This window comes from Rhinolophus sinicus, linkage group LG13, assembly GCF_036562045.2.
Source record: "Rhinolophus sinicus isolate RSC01 linkage group LG13, ASM3656204v1, whole genome shotgun sequence".
NCBI lineage: Eukaryota > Metazoa > Chordata > Mammalia > Chiroptera > Rhinolophidae > Rhinolophus > Rhinolophus sinicus.
The window spans coordinates 18,483,274-18,502,910 of NC_133762.1; positions in this window are offsets into that span (position 1 = coordinate 18,483,274).

Here is a 19,637-nt window from a genome sequence, read left to right on the forward strand (position 1 = left end):
GGAGGCCAGTCATTCTTCTGTGCAGCAGTAGGCAGCTGCCCATCTCCCTTCTCCTGACAGAAGAAGGAACGTGAGCAGAGTGGCCGGGTCCATGCCCTCCAGGCGTTAGCTCTTGTGGAAGGCAGGCATTTGTGTTGCGATTAAAGATGGAAGTAACCATTTGAAGGTGGCCAGATTCTCTACCGTTTAACAAACAGCAGAGTGTGTGTGTGGCTGATGATGCAAGACGAGATCTGAAGTGGACGTGGTTTTTACCGCGTGCCCACGGTGTGTCAGGCTGGGCCCCCCAGGTCCCCATCCTCCTGCCCTGACTCCCCACCTTGGACAGGTCACTCTGAGTGTCCAACCCAGACTCAGACCCTGTGACTTGCTTTGGCCAGTGGGATGTGAGTGAACACAGTCCAAGCTGAAGCACATCACGAGGCCTGCTGAGTCCCCCGCCCCCGAAAGGACACGCCAGGTGGGGCTGGCGATGCCAGGGAGGGTCTCCCCCACCTCAAGCCCGCCTGTCAGCTGACATTAGCGGCCACCTACTCAGAAGTCATGTTCACGCTTCTACTTGAAGCCTCTGAGTTTCCAGGCAGGTTGTTAACAAGAGATAGCTGGTACTGGGAGGCTGCGAGCTTTGCTTCTTCCCATGAATAACTCATCTATCTCCACGACAAAAAGGCAGAAAAGGTAAAGAAACAAACAGAAAGGAGAGGATTTGCAGGTGAGTGGGGACCTTTGTGATCTTGTTTTGGGCTGGGTGACTTGGGTTCCTGACCTCGGCTTGTGGGCGCTTCTTTTTCCTTCCTTGAGTGGTTCTTAAAACCTAGCACGTGTGAGAAGCTCTGCACCAGGGCTGCCTATGTGTGTGTGCGTCTGGGCTGGGCTGGGTGATTTTCATGGGTAGTTTTATCTGCACAGGTTTTTCTCACCTTCCTAGCAACCAGTAAGTAAATTCTCACCTGCCTGACACACCAGGGAAGTGGAGGCAGAATACCTTTCTAGGGCAAGGGGACAGGCAGGACACAGCCAGGACACAGCGTTTCCCTCCCGGCTCAGTGCCTCCTCCCTGCCGAGGGGGTGTTTCCTGCCCCTGCTTGGGGTGACCGGGGCAAACCACATGAAGCTCTGGGTCTCAGTTCTCTCTGTCCAGCTGTCACGTGTCCCTTCATTCGCCCCATATTTGTTGAGAGATGACTCTGTCCCTGGACTAAATGAGCAAGCAAAGCCAACCCTCTTCTCGGCTCCTGTGGAGCTCACAGCCAGGTGACAACTCTAACAAGACAGGGAGTAGGCAAATAAGTGAACGCATGAGGACAGGCGAGAAGGTGCAGCGAGGGCGATGGGATTGGAACCCGAGGGTCCTGGCGCTGGCTGGTGGTCAGGAAGAGCTTGCAGAGGAGGTGACCTGAAGGAGACAGGGGGGCTTGGGATGTGCGGCTTGAGGAGCAGAGGGGTGTCCAGGGGAGGCAGCAGGGCCGGGGGAGGGCCCAGCATGTCCAGACGCCAGGCCCCCGCTGGCCTCATGGGAGGAACTAGAGAGCAGGGTGGCTGGAAAGCAGGGAACCAGTGAGGTGAGGTCTACAAGAGCGAGAGGCAGTGTGTGTGTGTGTGTGTGTGTGGGGGGGGGCAATCCTGCGGGTGAGGGTTGGATCTATGCTCAGTACAGCAGGAAGCGTCTGGAAGCTTGTAAGAAATGGAGTGTATGGCTGTGCACGTGTGTGAGTGTGTGTGCAGCACCTCGGGTTCCGAGGGTCCCTCTCAGCTCTAAAATTCTAGGCTCTTCTTTTCCGCAGATGCATTGCACTCCCCATGTCATCTGGGGCTGAGAGGCTCTGAGCAGTTCCCTGGATTTGTGCAAAGGGGATGTGTCACCCACAGGTGTGTCTGCAGGTGCTTCCGTGTTCATGGATTTGTTTGTGTGCGTGTACGAATGTGCAGAAATAATTATTTCCTTTAGGGAACGCTAGTTCTATGCTAAGTCATTGCTTTACATGGATTTTCTCACTCAATCTCCCTCAAGTATCCCTGTAATGATCACCACCCCCATTTTACAAATAGGGAAACTGAGGTTTAAAAATATGAAAGGGTTGTCCCAGGGGCACAGATAGAACGTGGGGGAGCCAGTGTTGGACCCGGGCTGTTCACTGCCCACTCACCGTTATCGTGCCTCCCTATCCAGGCCTTAAATCTTCAGGCATGAAAATACTGCGGTCCATTGGACCCAAAGGGATCCAGGGCTCCCTTCCCATTCTTGGAGAACTTGGGCAGGGGCTTAGTCCCCACGTGCCTGGCAGCTCTCGAGTCAGCAGGAGACGCGGGGAGAACCATCCTCTGTACCTCCCTCTGTGGTGAAGGCGCCCTCTGCACCCCAGAGCAATTGGGAGGCCACAGGTGCAGCTGGGAGGACGGTCCAGTATACTGTGCGTGAAGGTGGCAATTCTACCTCGCATGCCAGTTAGAGAAAACCACTTTCCTCCTTTCAGATTCACCCCGAGGTGTCAGAAAGCACAGCTTATAAAAAGGAAAAAAACCCTCCGAATTTTCAGCTGCAGAATCACACTGGGGTGAGCGACGCTGGGTTACATCAGTCATGTTTCATTATGAGGCACAGTCACCCGGCGGTGACAGGACCCACTGTGTCAGCTAGAAAAAAAATTAAAAAAGAGAAGGAAAAACAAATCGCTCCACAACCGCTCAAGATGGGAAAAGCAAGACTTCTTAGAAACTGAATTTTCTTCATGTATCAAAGTTGAGCATGGATTTTTAAATGCTCTGGATTTTCTGGCTGGAGTATAAGAAGGGGAAGAATTAGAGGGATTTCCAAATTTCTTAGACCTTGAACTTATAATAGCATTAAAATAACTTTTTATTATGAAAAATTTCAAATGTACAGAGAAGTAGTGGAGAGAGCTGTGGCATGAAGTGCCACGTCCAGGGCCCCGAATCATTACCCCGTCTTCAGAGGTACCTTTTCCAATGTAAGCAGATCACTGTGCATCACAAACACCTTGGCATTTTGCCTCTATGGTCACTTTTCAAAATAGTTATTACATTTATTGGGGTGACATCGATTAGTAAGATTACATAGGCTTCAAGTGTGCATTTCTATAATACATCATCGTACATTGCGTTGTGTGTTCACCACCCAGAGTCAAGAATACTTCAAAAACACAGGACACTTTCTGAAATAAGTGTAAGAGCATTTGACTCTACAGATGGACAGCCGTGTTTCTCTAGAGGTTCGCAGGAGAGTCGCTGGGTGGTTGATACAAATGCTGATTCCAGGGCCCCATGCTGAGCCCACTGACTCAGAATTTCTATTTGGAGACCAGGAGTGTATGCCGCTAACTCTCCTCACCTTGAGTCTGATGCCCCATCAGTTAGGAGCCCAGAGAGCCCTCCCTGTCGGGCCCTGGAGGGAGGAGCCCACCGCTGCGGCCCCACAGTGGGGGCGCGTCCAGCCCTGCAGAGCCTGTGGTTCAAACTTGCTGGTTCTCTTTGAGTCCCAGGGTATATAACTCGGCTGCAAGATGGGGCGTGGTGGGTCCGGTCCTCAAAGTCCTTCCAGTAATGACATCCTTTCTCTCATTAACATGTTTCCAAGGGGTTCCCAACACTGGGCTGCTCCCCTTGGAGTGCGAACCACAGTGGGCATCTCCAGGGCCTCCATGTTCAGTGCGGTGTTGCTGGAAGGAAGCTGGGTCGAGCCTGAGGGTGACACAAAGGGAACCGGCAGGGACTTTCCTGGGAAGGCAGGCTTGCCTTTGCTCCCTCCCTCCGATAACAGCTGAGCATCTCACTGGAGCAGCACAGTGGGGAGGCCAAGCAGTAAATGGGAAGCCGCCTCGCTGCTGCTACCGGGAGCCACCAAGTTCAGGTTCAAACCTGTGATGTCCTCACTGATCAATTATTATTACTGATAAAGGAACGGGATTGTGAAAGACGAGAGCCCTCGATGGTGTTTGCCTCGCACTTAATACACGTCAGACACGGAATGACACTCTGTATGTGCCCTATGTCATTTCATCTCCAACAGCCCAGCGAGACAGAATATTATAATTTCTGATTTCCAGCAGAAAAAACTGAGGTTCAGACAGATTCAATAAACTGCGCAGACTCACCCGGCTGGGACGTGGTGAGGATGTGGTACCCGCGTCTATAACCATTAGCACGGAACGTCCACTGATGGCGCAGAGAGGGCTGAATTGCAGCCTAAATTATTTTTCTTTTCTAAAATTGTACATCATGTGCATGGCACAGCCAAGGACTTGAGACAGTGTGGCATTAGCTGCTGTAGCGCAAAGTGAAAAATGTAAATCAGATTAGGGAGCACGGTTGCTATGGTGCCAGGAAAGTACACTTTCATGCAAAGCAATTTAATAGATGTGGAAATGGGCACCTTCTAACAGGAACACTCTTTGTCAGAGATAAAATCCTCCGGCAGGCAGCGGGCTAATCGGCAGTGCTCTCACCGCTGGCCTGCCTCCCGCAAGACCACGGGCTAGAAGGACGTGGGGGGCTTAGGAGCACGCCCGAAAACAATTAGCTAAGCCAATGGAGAGGAGCTGAAGGAACGGAGACGCGTGCAAACCACTGACCACTGCCCCAGAAGGAAGCTCAGCTTGGAGCCACGGCTGAGGCGTGGTGGGGAGGCAGCGTCATCAGGCTGGGGGGGGGTGGGGAGCGCATGCCACTTCCTCCCCTCTGTTCAGGGTCAGGCCACAGATTCAGGAGGAAAACAGCAGACTTTCTCAGGAGTTCTGGCTGTCACTGTGGGAAGAGTCACAGCCCCAGCTGGAGACAAGAAGACATCGTTCACCTGGAGTCCCTCTCCCTTTGTAAATTAAAAATGGTTCATTCTACCTCGGTCAGCTGGGGCCTGTGTCAGGTGAAAGGCGTGAGGAAGGAGGCCCAGCTTGCTCCCCGCCCATGGGAAACTGCCATGGCTGCTTCCGGAGGGCGGCTCCGTCTCATTCCCTCACTGCAGCTGCCACTCATGCTGTATGTGCCATAACAAGGAAACACTCCTTCGCAGGAGTCAACCCAAATGTGCTCCACGTGGAGACCAAGTCATAACCAAGCGTAAGTGCCTTGTCTTTGGGGCACAGGCTCTGGGCTGCAGCTGGTAGGCAGCCCCCTTTTAGTTTCCATCCTGGCAGCTCAGAGACGCGGCTTCCATCACTTTCCCCATTTTAAGGTTAGGAAGCGGGGTTTCGGAGGGATGCTCTTCCTAGCCCAAGGCCACCCACCTCAAACTGGGCTTGCAACATGCCCAGGGTTCCAAGATGGATGCCATCCGTCATGATGAGTTTGTTTTCAGACCGGAAAATAAAGTGTTGCCACCCACTGGGAGCCGCAAAAAGCACAGCAGGCCACTGTCCTGTCCCCACGGGGCGAGAAAAGCACAGGGCATGCAGGGATGGGGCCCGACTTCTCTGGGGCCAGGGTGTGAGGGGGGCCAACTGGGAAGGGCCTCCCTGAGCAGACCCTGCACCGCAGCGCCTCTGGCACCTCCACGCTTAGCCTTGCCTCTGCTGAGATGGTGCACGGGTTTGTGTGGTTAATGGGGCAGGGACTGTGTCTGTTTATGCCAATCGTTGGTGTCCAGCACACACAGGATGTGTGACATGCGGTATATACATCTGGGGACGCAGAGATGGAGCGGAGACAGTGGGCAGATGGGCGGCCTGCAGGTGAGGGCAGCGTGTGAGGGTCCCGGAGGCCGTGTGAGGGACACTGGACTTGGGGTCAGTGCAGTGTCATCTCAGGACTTTGGGCTGAGCTGTCCTAGGGGTTGGGTTTGGAAGACCAGTAGGGAATCCAAGTGGCAGAAACTCAACTTTGGTAACTGGAACTGGCTGGAATAGGTGGGGTTTCGTTTTGTTTTGTTTTGTTTTGTTTTTTTCCTCTTTGCAAGTCTCCAAATCTTTCGAAGCCTAATTCTCCTCATCTTCCTCATTATTCAACCAGCCCCAGTGCCTCCCAGATCTGTCTCCCGTGAGTTGCACCTCTGCCCCGGGCCTGCAGGCCACCCTCTCTCTCACCCGGGCCACAGCTACCTCCCAACGGGCCTCCCCTTTGATGTTCGCTTTCCCTCCGACTCCAGTCACCCTCTACCAGCCGCCAGGGCGACGCGCTGCTCAAACCCACCGGCTTGCCCACTGCCCCCTCCTGGCACAGCGCTCGCGCTCAGTGCCCTCAGCCCGGCTGCCGCGTGGCTCCCCGTTACTTCCACTTGCCGAGTTCGGCCTTGTTCCCGGCACCTTGCAGACGCCGTCCCCTCTGCCTGGAGCCCTCTGCTCCCTTCCTCTCTGAGCGTTAGCTGTCCCATTCCCCCGTCACGTGCTCGGTCTCCTCTGTAGCACTCACCGCAGGGCACTGTGATCAAGTGTCCGTGACTTGCCTTCCCTGCTCAGCGGCAGAGTCCCCGCAGGCTGGGAGCTCGTTGGCCTGTCCACCGGTGCCCCCAGCAACACGCCCCACTCCTACGGGAGAGGGAGACGTATGTGTAGAATGAACGGATGTTGGCAAAAGAGGTGCCATGTTTTTATGGAGAGATTGGGCTGTTTGATGAAGTCACTAAGAGCCTAGCCGCCGTCCAGAGTTGCTGGTTCAAGCCCCAGGTTCTCCATTGTTTCCATGTTCTCTGTATAAAAGGAGGTGCTGCTAACAGCTGACTTCGAGAGGGCCGAGCTGAGGGATGGCCCAGACCCTGCACCTGAGAACCTCCCAGCCACATTGATGGAAGGGAAAGGTGAGCAGGACAAGCGATGGGGAACGGCATGTGAGTCAGAGCACAGCTGGGGTTAGTGGTTACACGTGCAGTGTTCTGAAATCAATTTACGTGTGAAATTACATTTTCTGGATGTATACACATGCATTGTGTAGTGACATTTGGTCTGTCTGATGCGGTATTTATTTTACATGTGTGTTTTTAGTCAGAATCAGAAAAGAATCTAAGTGAGAAACGGTTGTTATGTGACTTTCTGATAAAAACTCACAGTTTGCATTTGGTAGCAGAACAGCAGCCCATGGATTTTTGGAGTGTTTACAGGACTCCAGGTGGTAGACAGGCCCGCACGCCTCTGTCTGTGTGTGCCACGCCTGGGAGAAGGCGCCTGCGTGGTGTGAGGCTTGTGGGCTCTGGGCCAGGACGGCTGCTGTCAGCCCTGTGAAGCAGTGTGACTTCTCCTCAATCTCTGTGGGCCTTGGTTTCTTCATCTGTAGAATGGGATAATGATAGTGCCTATCTCATGGGGTTGTTGTATGGTGTGTGTGAAAGTGAATGTACAGGAGTCCCCCTTATATACAAGGGACACGTCCTAAGACACTGGTGGAGGCCTGAAATCACTGACAGTACCAAACCCTACGTATACTAAGGTTTTCTTCCTGTACATACTCATCTGTGATAAAGTTTAATTTATAAATTAGGTATAGTAAGGGATTAACAACAACTAATAATAAGATAGAACAGTTATAACAACGCACTGTAATGAAAGTTACGTGGGTGTGGTCTCTGTCTGTCTGACAACCTATCTGATACTGAGATGGGTTCTCAGTGACCAACGGGTGGGGGCATCCACAGCATGGAGACGCTGGACGAGGGGCGATTCACATCCCGGGAGAGACTAAGTGGGGTGGGCGAGATTTCATCACGTTGTTCAGAAAGACTCGTAACTTAAAATGTATGAATTGTTTGTTTCTGGAGTTCACCATTGAGTATGTTCAGACAGAGGTTGACCCTGTCGCACACCTCGGAAAGAGAAACCAGGGATAACGGGGGACAACTATCGTGTTAAGACAGTGTGTGGCACGCAGTACAAACTCAGAGATGGCTCTTTTGTCTTTTATCTGAGAGGCGTCTGATTTATTGGAACCACTGTTTTGTGGTTCTAAGAATTCAGGGCTCCAGGGTCAAAGCAATCCTCTCAGTTCAGTGTCCCCGTTTATCGGCTCTTCCTTCTGCTGCGTGTGGGTCAGCACCATCAAGCTTATCTGCAATGTTGGATTTTAAGGTCCAGGCATATTTGTCTTTTTTAAGGAAGTATTGCTTTTGACACTAGACAGATTTAAATTCACTTACAATTGAATAAAGAACAAAACAAAGAAGAAAGCCAGGCTCACTCTGGCAAAAGGCAGAAGAGCAGGCACATCTGCAGAGAGAATCCGTTTCTTTCTAATGCGTCCTAGACAACATGAGGCGAATGTTCACAAAGGAAAGGAATTCATAGAAAGTAACAACCACACGGCAGCCCACAGAACAGTTCCTGACGGAGGATCCCAGGGAGAATTGGGAGCCCACAGCAGGGACCATCTGAGCAGCAGGTGGAGAGGGGCGGACGAGCACACGGTCCTCAGGAAGAGATGGGGACCTCCAATGGGTGACGAGCAGAGCAGGGGCCGGAGTTCCTACCTGGAGGAGGAAGTAAAGCCACTGGCTGGGAAGCCGCCCTTCCCGGCGTGGTGGAGAGCAGTATGTGTCTGCACATGTGGCTGTGAGCTTTGTAGGGCTTCCGGAGGTTCCACAGAGTGGAAAACGCAGTGCAGACACTGTCTCCCACCTTTTCTTCTCCTCCCCACGCTCTCTTCTCTCCCTGACGCAGCTGCTTATCGTAACAGGCGAGTGTCAGGGGCTTGCGTGGGGCCAGGCCCTGGGCGCTGGTGCACGCTTTATCACTCTTACTCTGAACCCGAGTCGCAGGCCTGTTAGGACGAGGACTCTGAGGTCCAGAAAGGCTTCAGTGATGTGCGTGAGCAGACACTTGCTCGGCAGTGGCCAGGGTTCCAAAGGCAGAGCTTGTGAGCAAGACACGAACTTGGAGACCTTAGGTCCAAGTGCTCTGCAGTTTGCAAAGCCACATTATTTCGCACGACCCAGCAATTCCACGCTGCTCAAGAGAAACAAAAGCATGTGTCTACACAGAGAACTGCTCACAAATTTGTGATGAGCCCACATTGCAAACAACGTAAAAGCCCACGGACAGGTGAAGGCGCAGACGAAATGTGGCAGGTCCATGTGGTGGAATATTATTCTTCCATAAACGCCTTGAAGACCTGGCACCTGCCACAATGTCGATGGACTTGAGACCATGATGCTCAGTGAGAGAAGCCAGAGAACGGACCACATAGTGCATGATTCGAATTACAGGAAATGTCCAGAAGAGGCACATGGATGGAGGCAGAAAGTAGATGGTGGCTCCTGGGGCTCGGGGAGGCATGGGGGTTGACTGCAAGGGTCTTACTGGGCAGATGACAACGTCCGAAAGTGAGCTATGGTGATGGTCACACCACTCAGTAAAGTCTCTAAAAATCACTGACTTGTACACTTGAAATGAGTCAGCATTTTGATGTGTAACGTGCACCCACTAAAACGGTGTCGTGTTGCGGTGCTGGTTTCTCTCTCCTCGTTCAACAATGAGGCATGGTGGCTATTGGCAGTTCACTGGTAATTCAGAGAATGTTCCAGAAAATGAATAAAACAGTGTCCTTTCATACGGTATTCTCTTCTGACATTTCCTGGGGAAGCAGTGTGCCAGAAAGACCCATGTGACAAGACAGCCCGGCAGAAGGAAGGGTGGGAGTGCGTGCGGACGGACGAGTCGGGACACTCGTGTCACGAATGTGCACCCCATTTCTGTCAAGATCAGCTCCTGCAGGGCTCTGAGGCGTCAGCCCCGCAGGCGGGAGGAGCAGGCGGAGAGTTTGCACCTGTCCGGTTCGTGTTTTCTACACTGAGCCTCACATTGTTCGTGAACTGATGGCAGCGGGACGTGGCAGCACGATGTGTGGTGGCCGCTGGGGTCCCAGATGGCCATCTGGCGTAGCTGGGAAGGGCATGCGGCAAGCCCGCAGTCCCATTGGGTTGAAGAGACTACAGCAGCGTCCAGCTCTCTGCAGTCCCAGCTGCCCCGAGCCGTGGGTGATGGGGGAAGCCTGTCGATCTGCCCCGGTCGTGGGCATCGTCGTGGGGACTGCTGCTCTGCACCCTCAGTCTTGTCTCCTCGTGGGAAGTGTCCAGACCACTGACAGTCATGTCCTCTACTCTCCTACGCAGACAGTCGGCAGATCACTATGGTGACACCATTTAACACAAACCTGTGGGATAGCCAGGCCCAAAGATGTCAGTGTCCCTGGGGATGGAGCAGACAGGGCTCCTTCAGTTGAGTGACAGTGGTGACTCGGCGAGAATTACAGAAATGTGTCAGCTCCTGTAACTGAGAACTGTGTCAGCTCCACTCTGAGAAGCTTAGCCACACAGCGCCCACAGTCTGGCAGATGTCACCGTGTCCCTGAGCCATTTCCTAGTGGCGGCCTTTATCCTCACTCACGCTTTCTCCCTGGGGTGACAAAAACGACCCCCAGGTTGACGTAATCCAGAATGACAGAGACCAAGGGGCAGGAAGACAGCTCCTACTGGACCCTCCCTGAAAGAAAGTGGAAGGAATCCCAGGTATCAAATGCTGCCAACGCCGTGGGGGACCATCCTCTGCATATGGACATGAGGACTCATTTGGGGACTGTCACTGAGGACCCAGGCTGCTGTTGTCTCTGAAGAAAGGTGGCATTTTCTCTCCCATGGGTAATGTGAGGGCAGGACTCTCTGGCCCAGTTTGCCTCCCGGGCCATCCTGGGCACTCACGGTGACCTGGCGGTTAGTGTCCAGTTGTGTCAGGGAGACGAGCTTACAGATCAGAAAGCCTGAGTCCCCAAGAGGCATAGAATCTGGGGCCTGTCCAAGCACTTCTAGAAATGTCTACCATATGGACATCAAGCCAGCAGTCTGCTCTCTCGGACCGGAAAGCAGACTGGCCTGGAACAGACATTGTGCACCATCCCTGTCCCCAGGTTGCCAGCCCTCCTTGGCCAATGCCACCCTGAATCCTGGGATCTGAGTGTCTTCCTACAGGCTGGCAGGTGGTCTCTGCTGACCGCCGTGTGCCCACGCCACTGCCCTGCTGCCCACAGTCCCCCAGGACCCACGGCCCTGCTCCACTCGGCTGTTCTCGCTGTCCTCTCCCCATCTTGGGCATAAGCACAAGTGTGGTGTCAGCTCATGGTGGGTCTCCCCACTGATGCTCTTTCTGTGTAAGAGACGTTCTCCCGGGGAAGACAGACCCTGGAGCGTGAACTTCAGTCAGGGAGCAGAAGGAAAATCAAAGGCCGCAGGCTGAGTTGACCCAGAGAAAGGCGAGTTGGGGTGCAGGGGAGAGTCTCCCCTTCCTAGTGAGTCTGAGCGCCACTTGTGACTTTGAGAAGGTGGCAGGGTCGGGGTCGGGGGGGGGCGGGTGCCTCTTTCAGGGCGTTTGTTGCAACAAGGAATCAATGGCAAAGAGAAGCGTCTTTTAGAAGCTAGCTCCTTATAGTGTTTTTTTTTTGAAAATTTATTTCAAAAGAGCTGGTAATGCCACGAGTTGATTTTAGTTGTGAGAGAGAAAGCAGCCAGCGTTTGGAAGCCTCGTCTTTCTGTATCTGCAGGAGCTTCCAACACTTACAGCTGCGTTACCACTCAATTACCTGTCAAAAAGCTGCAAATCAAAGATTCAATCAGATATGTTGATGGCCTTTTGCTCTGCCGAGCTGCCGAGGGTGCCAGGGCCCTCCATTCATTTGGCATCTGGGACCTTGGGACACACACGTCCTCGCTGGGCTTAGGGGCCAGCGGGGCCTGGGGAGGCTTCTGTGATGTGTCCTGTTTGTTACTGAGGAACTCAGACTTAAAATGCACAGTGGAACCACTGGCAGCCCTCGCTGGACAAATCCCTCTGCAGGTGACACAGCTGTATGTGACCCACAGTGTTCATAGAGGTTGTGACCAGTGTTACATCTGGGGTCACAGGGGAGCAAAAAGGAACTGTCCTTTGGCTGTCTGCCGGCAGGACTTAAAAGGATGTCATATCTCATGAACTGCTAACACAATTTCACAGAGCCCTGCCTACAAACTGCAGTGGGAGATCACAGAGAAAGTAAAACACAACACGCCCCTCTCCCCGTGCTCCACGATCTCTTGTTTTGGGTGGACAATGGCTTGCATTGGCTAGAATTAGGTCCAGCTGCGTGTGTCAGAAAACCAAAGTTTAAGAGCAGCTTAGAAAGGCAAGGCTTACTCTCTCTCGGTCAAGGGTCCATTCCTACAAACCCATCAAGGACCAGGTCCCTTAACCTTGCAGGAAGTGGTCTCCAAGAGCACGACTGGACGTCATCACAAGGCCAGGCCTCGCTGAGAGGGACATGGCTTTTGTGAGTACAGCTTAGTGGGAACGCAGCCATGCCCAGCCTTTCCCCCATTATCTGTGGCTGCTTTCATGTGCTGCAAGGACAGAGTTCAGTAGCTGTGACAGACCACATGGCCCACAAAGATAAAAACACTTACTCTCTGGCTCTTTCCAGAAAATGTTTGCCAACTCCCGCTCTCCAGTGCTGCTCTCACTCATGGCTCTGACGTCACGCACGTCACTGTCCTTATTCTCACACTTGTCGAGAGCTTCGTGAACTTTCTCCCGCCCTCAGCGTCTCCCCAGCCGTCTGCCACGGTAGCTCCACCCTCGTCACCATACGGACACTGAGCATCCTGACCACGGCCATGCCATGACCACCATGTCATGACCTCAGACTTGAGGCAGGAGCGCAAGTTACATGACCCCAAGTTCATTACTGTTCCTCACACCCCGCTGGTATTGAATTCCAATGACAACCTAGAGAAGAGTCAGTCTTGAATGGAACATGGCGTGTGCTCAGCGTTCCTGAGAGTGCTTCACACGGATCGACTCACCAAATCCTTCAAGCAACCTGCCGTGAATAGGTATTATTGCCACACCCATTTCACAGGTGAGAAAACTGAGGCAGGAAGAAGTGTCTTGCTCACAGTTGCCCAACCGGTAATTAGGAAAGCCAGGGAAAGGACCAGGCTCCAGCGTGTAGATTCTCAACTACTGGGAAATACTGGGTCTTATCTGTGATTAATTTTTCCTCTGAGATATATGTACATTAATCGATTTGATTGGTATATACTTTACATTCAATAAAAGGCACAGATGTCAAGTGAGCATTTCTATGAGTTTTGGCAAACACGCACCCCCTGAAGAAGATACAGACCATTTCTGTCCAGGCAGAATTTCCCTCATGGTCCTTGGAAGCAATCCCCCCAACCACACGAGAGGCCAGAGCTGGCTTTCAGTGTCATAGCTTGGTAGCCCTGCTCCAGACCTCGTGTGAACGGAATCACACAGCGGCACTCGGCTGTGCCTGGTCTGTCACCTGGCATGTGAGGACTGCGGGCGCCTTTGGCTGGTGGCCCCATGGGGTTGGACTCTGCTATGGATGAGTCGCTATTCCCTTCATCCTACACTCACCTGTGGATGTCATTGGGGTTGGTTCCAGTTTTTGACAATGAATAAAACAAATTCTTTTGTGGGCATGTATTTTTATTTCTCTTGGGTAAAACCAAAGAGTGGAACCGTGGGGTGATGGGTTTTACCATTTTCTATCTCATCCACTGTGTGAGCGTTCCAGGTGCCCCATAGGCTGGCCACAAAGAGCCAGCCCAGTGGGTGTGACAGGGCATTGCCTCGTGGACTTGCCATGGGTTTCCCTGATCACCAAGGCCACTGAGAGCTACCTCATGTATTTATCGGATATTTGGACATATTATTTTGTAAAATGTCTATTCAAAGTCTTCACCTATTTTTAAAAATTGAGCTGTTTGTCTCCTTATTATTGATTTATAGAAGATTTCATGGAAGAGTTTTTTCTATCTAGGCGTTTTGTCACTTATGGGAACTGTGAATATTTGTCAACCAAGCCGGAGTTTTCTTTGTGGGAAACTTTTTGATAACAGATTCAATTTCTTCTTTAAAAGATATGGGGCATTTAGGTTATCTATTTCTTCTCAAGACAGTTTTAACGTTTCTTCTTGTATATGTTTTGATAAATACATCTTTGAAGAGTTTGTAATTTCATCTATGTTTAAGGTTTATTGGCATTAATTCATTTATAGTATTCCTTTATCATTTCATGAGCACAGAATCTTAGTGATAGCCCTATTTTTAGTTCTGATATTGGGAATTTTAAATTCTCTCTTTTCCCCTCCTTTATTGTAGCTAGGAGTTTATTAATTTTATTAGTGCTTTAAAACATTGTTGGCCTTTTCTGATTTTTTTTTTCAATCGTTTGCTTTCTTTGTCATTGATTTCTACTCTTACTTTAGTAACTTAGTAACTTCTTCTTTTTTTTTTTTTGAATTGCTTTGGGTTTAATTGGTTGTCCTAGCTTTTCAAAGTGGCGGCTAAGATCATGGTATCCATCTCAGGCTGGTGTTTTCTTCTGAGCTGCTGGAGAGTTCTGAACAGTGGCCTGGTGGATCCGATTCATGTTTGAAAAGACAGAGGCAAAACACAGTGCTAAGGAATTCAGAAGGCGGATATCAGCTCTGCCTGGGGGACGATGGGCTCCCTGGGGGCAAGATGGAGGCTTGGTCTTAAGGCAGCAGCCCTTGCCTGTGCAAATGTGTGAAGGCAAAACAGCCTCCTTGCCTTGGGGAGGCGGTTGGACAAGCGTGGCCTTGTCAGAAGGCGTGAGACATGGGGGCAGCGTGTGGGCGGGTCTGGCAGGTGGAAAAGGTCTGCTTCCCGGAGTCAGGGTCCGAGGGCGTGGTCCGAGTCCCAGCTCTGCCACGCCCTGGTGTCGCCATGTCACGTTGGGGTAGGTGCCTGTCCTCTCGCTGTTTCCACATCTGGAGATCTGGGTTAAGAACCGAATCTTCCCAATGGGCTCCTTCTGAGAATTAAAGGAAATCTGCGAAATCAAGCTTCGGGCTGAGCACCTGGCAAACATTAAGCCTTTGATGGGCAGTGGCATTAATAGCAGGGGCTTCTCATTCAGGGAAGCGTCACGGCTCGATGCAGAAGAAAATGAGAAAACAGCGGAGAGCGGGACCACCTGAGCCTCTGGTGCCCTGGGCTGGAGAAGAGACCAGACCTTTCCATTGGGGGCCTCACCTGGGGACACGTCATCACGGATTTGAACGGCTTTGTCCACTGAAGTTTCCTCTTTGTCCTCCAGGCACATCTGGGAGGAAACATCCATCCCTTGTCCTGGTTCTTTTAGTCTTTGTGAGCAGGGAAAGTTCTAGAAGAAATAAAAGGAGACCAACTGCCGTGCCTTGGAGCAAATTCTGCATTCAAATCTCTGCTTAACTCTTTGTAACGTAAAGTCCTTGAAAACTATGTTGGCATCTAATTTTATATTAATCTCTTAGTATGATCTGCTTCCACCACGAGCCTTCAACCTCTCACACTGAATGTGTGTGCAGCCATCAATTCCTAACTCTGGAACATCTTAGATGGGTTTAGAGACAGGTGCTTCTTCAGGATTGGGAAGGCTGACCTGCTTCCTCCGTGTACATGGCCCTACAGCTGTGCCCCACCAGTGTGCCCTGCGGTGCCATGCCTGCCTGCACCGGAGGGATAAGCTGGTGTTACGCTGATACCCCCAGGAAGATGAGTGAGACGAGGGTTGTAGTCTGGGTCTCTGCACAAGGTGCTTAAAGGCCTTCCTGACACAGAGCTCGACACTGTCTTGGGCAGAGTACTCATGATGTCATTGCTCACCTCTGATGGTACATGTGCCCGGTGGTCCCCAATGGCTTAAAAAACAATTGGAGGCCAGTGCTGTGAGGTTTGTGCTCCGTTTATAGCATTTGGTCTCAGCGGGGCAGGGAGCAGTTTGTCTCCCAGGGGACGTGTGTCTGTGCAGACAGTTTTGGTTGTCCCAAGTGGCATCTAATGGACAGAAGCCAGGGATGGTGCTGAACAGCCTACAGGGCCCAGGATGGCCCCCCAACTGAGAATTACCTGGTCCAAAATGTCCATGGTGCCGAGGTGGAGAAACCCTGGCTGATGGTAATTCACAAACTTGTAATGTTACAGATGTGAGTCTGAGAGTGTCCATTCTGATAGGCAAACCCAGGCTGCAGAATCACTTTATCAAGAAAACGTTTCACTGCATTCTTTATACCTATAAAACCAATCCTAGGAAAATTCTGTGTGAAGCCCAGTGTAAGAACGTCCCTCGGCGATGCAGCAGAGAATCGTGTTCTCGGGTCACATAGCCTCTTACGATGACAAGCTTTCTTCCCCACCTGCACATTCTGTGATCTTACTCTTACATGTGATGGTTAATTGTATGTGCTAACGACTGGACCCCTGGTGCCCAGATATTCAGTCAAACATCATCCTGGATGTGTCTGTGAGTGTGTTTCTGGTTGAGAGTCACATCTGAATCAGTAGACTCACTGAAGCAGATTGCCCTCCCCCGTGTGGTGGGCTTCGCTCAATCAGTTGAAGGCCTGAAGAGAACAGAGAGGCTGACTGTTCATCTAGAAAGAGGGAGCTCCTCCTGCCGACTGCCTTCAAACGGGGACATCCGTTGTTTACTGCCTTTGGTCTCAAGATAAGACACCAGCTCTTTCTGGGTGGCAAGCCAGCCGTTCTCACACTGACCCTGCGTCATCAGCTCTCCTGGGTTGCAGACCTTCAGACTTGGACGAGAACCACACTGGACTCTCCTGGGCGTCCAGCCTGCTGACTGCAGATCTGGGCACTTCCCAGCTTCCATCATTACAGGAGCCAGTTCTCTATAATAAATCTCCTTACCTACAATCTTCTCAGTTCTGTTCCTCTGGAGAACTCTGACTAATCCACATGTGTTGATTCTTGATTCTACATTTATTTCTGCATATGCTTCTATTTATTATTATTTTTCATTGCTCTTCGGCTCTGACCACATGTAGTAGAAATGGTGCCTGCTTTTTGTTTTTGTCAGCCACGGGCCCTTCTGGGGGGGCCCCAATCACCTCCCACTCCCTGTGGTTTGGGGAGGGGGCTCAATCATTTCCCACCCCGCCCCCTTTCCCCTCTGCATCATTAGATGGTGATTAGTCAGGATATATGTGTTACTCCTGAAATGAAATAATAGAACGTCCCTGAACACATAATTTAATAAGAAATCAATTTTATGTCCTAACTGTAATATAAAGGTCAATGAGAAGGAAAGCAATTTATAATAAAATGCAGATTTCAGGACGTAAATGTTCATTTGCAGCCACGCTGGAAGACGCAGTGACTAGTCAGCTAGTTTGTCCTCAAGTGAATCAGCTCCTCAAAAGGTGGAACTGAGGCAATGCGTCCGTCGGTGACTCAGACCCACCAGCAACTGGTGAAGGACCCCACCCCCAGTGAGAGTGCCCCCCAGGTTCCCAGGAGGCTCTGTTCCTGGAAGACAGCAGGTGTCACGAACGCTTTGTGTCACTTGCAGACCAGCATCAGGATGCAGGCTTCTTCCTGCATGAGTGTCTGGCTGGACCCTGAAACCAAGTGGGGAATGGGCGCAGATCTTCACCGTGCAGGGTGGTCCTGCAGCCCTGATCCCCCACCGCCCCTGCCAGTGCCAGAAGCCCCGTCTGGTTCCTGTGATGCCCCAGGGGCCGCGTGACCCTGCGAGGACCACTGAGTGGGCACCTTCCCCAGGTGGGAAGTGGAGGCTGCCCACCTGCTGGGGCCCTGGGGCTGGGGCTGCTGGGGTTCCCTTGGTCTTCCGCGTGGGAAGCCGGGGAGCCTGCAGCGGTAATGACAGCAGGCTGAGGCCAGAGGAGCTGAGCGATGCGGGGGGTGGGGCATGCAGCCTTGCAGGCCCTGGATCCGGACGTACCTGAAGCTGGACCCATCCCCACACTCAGAGGTACACAAGCCATTGGTTCCTCCATTTCTGTCACTGCAGCCATAGGGATTCATCAGGAACTACTGCAATGAAAATCCTCCCAAATACAGACTGTTGGGATGTGTGGATTTAGACCTTTTAACAAAAGCTCCCCCCCACCCCTATGGCACAAAGACCCGTCCTCTCATTACACGCGCACACGCGCACACACACACACACACACACACTTCCCCTACGAATACCTGGTCACACTGACAACTGCCACTTGGATTTTATTTAATTGCAATTCCTAATCATGCTTTCCTTGGGCTGTCTTTCCATCCCCAATATCAATTAGTCTTAATACTGATTTTCACAAAACCTGAATGAATCAGTCCAGGGGGAGGTGTGATCCAGGATCCATCCATGATTTTTGAAGTCAGGAAGAATACCCATTTCATTCCAGAAACTACGCTGCATCGACCACTCCTTCAGAGAATGTGCATTAACATTTTAGTGCAGAGAGAATGACAGAAAGCCTGTGGTGGCCGCCACATGACAAGGGTCTCTGGCACCGGGTGACAGCTGTTTGCAGGATGCACAGGAGTCAGGAGAAAGGGAGCAGAGAGGAGGTGGGCCTGCAGAGGAGTAACACCACCGGCTCTGCTTGTCCAGTGTTTGCATTTGTTTCTCAGGAAGATTATTCTAAGTCCACAAAACTCTTGCATCTTGGCATTGGGGAAAAGGAAATTCATCCTTAAAGAATCAGCTTTCTCAGTTTGACCTCCTAGCATGATGCGTGTGCGGAAGCCAATTCTGTCCCTGCCCAGAAAGGCCGCCTCCTCTCCCGTAACGGACGTGGTACCCAGAGGTCAGGCCAGATGGTTGCTGGAAGCCACAGGCGCAGACACTGCACGTCCTAACCCTTCCACGAGAACCAGGGAAGAGACTGTGAGGATTTTCTCCAGCTTCCCTCAGCTGGTAATTAACCACCGGGCAGAGAGTGGGAGCCAGGTCAGCATTTTGTAATTTTTTTTCTTTGAAATGAATCACAACCTTCAAAAACGACTCATGAGAGATTGAAAATGTGTGTATGTACACGTCACATTGTATGTAAAATCAGCATCATGAAAAGAGGAGAACACACTCTCACTGCTCTGTTGGTGTGTGTGCATGTGTGTGTGTCTGTGTGCGTGTGTGTTAAAACTGGATTGAGAAGAACTGCCTTTTCTTATGAAATTTTCTAACATTTAAAAATGACAACAGCCAACCTCCTACATATACACGATGGACCGTAACATGCTTGGAAATCACACGACCTGTTTTCGGCAATGTAAGTCGTCTGTAGGCGTCTGTGTGCTTTGCTTAGCAATGAAAATACAGTGGGTATATTTTAATTCTGCAATAAATGTCTTTGCCAGAGAGCGTTTCTCAATAAAGGGTAATTTTCTCTTTCTTCTGAGGACCAGGTTCCAAACACATCATCAGAACCAGATAGAAAATTTTCTCTACAAATCTAGGGGGAGAAACAAATGAATAAAACAGACCCTGGCTTTCCCAGAAAAATTCAGACATAAGCATTTGAACCCAGTGCTTAGTGAGTTTTCTAATGGAAATTTTGGATGTGCCTCTTACAAAGAAGTTTAATTCAGTATTTTTCCAGGTGTGTCAGCATCTGTTGACTCAGGACAGAGCCTCCGACTTCTTATTTTAAGGATGTTTTTCATTGGATTTTATCACAAGACAATTGCTTTTCTCAGCATTCCCACTTCTCCAGCATGATATCTAAAAATATTTGAAGCTCCTGATTTATCTCAAATATGCCTCTTTTTTTTTTTTTCAGTTGAATCACTGGGTACATTTCTGAGGGGGGGGGGAACCCAGAAAATTATTTTCTTATTACTGGCTTTTAAAAAATGATTGTATCTGTAGGCAATCGGAGACCAAATGAGGAG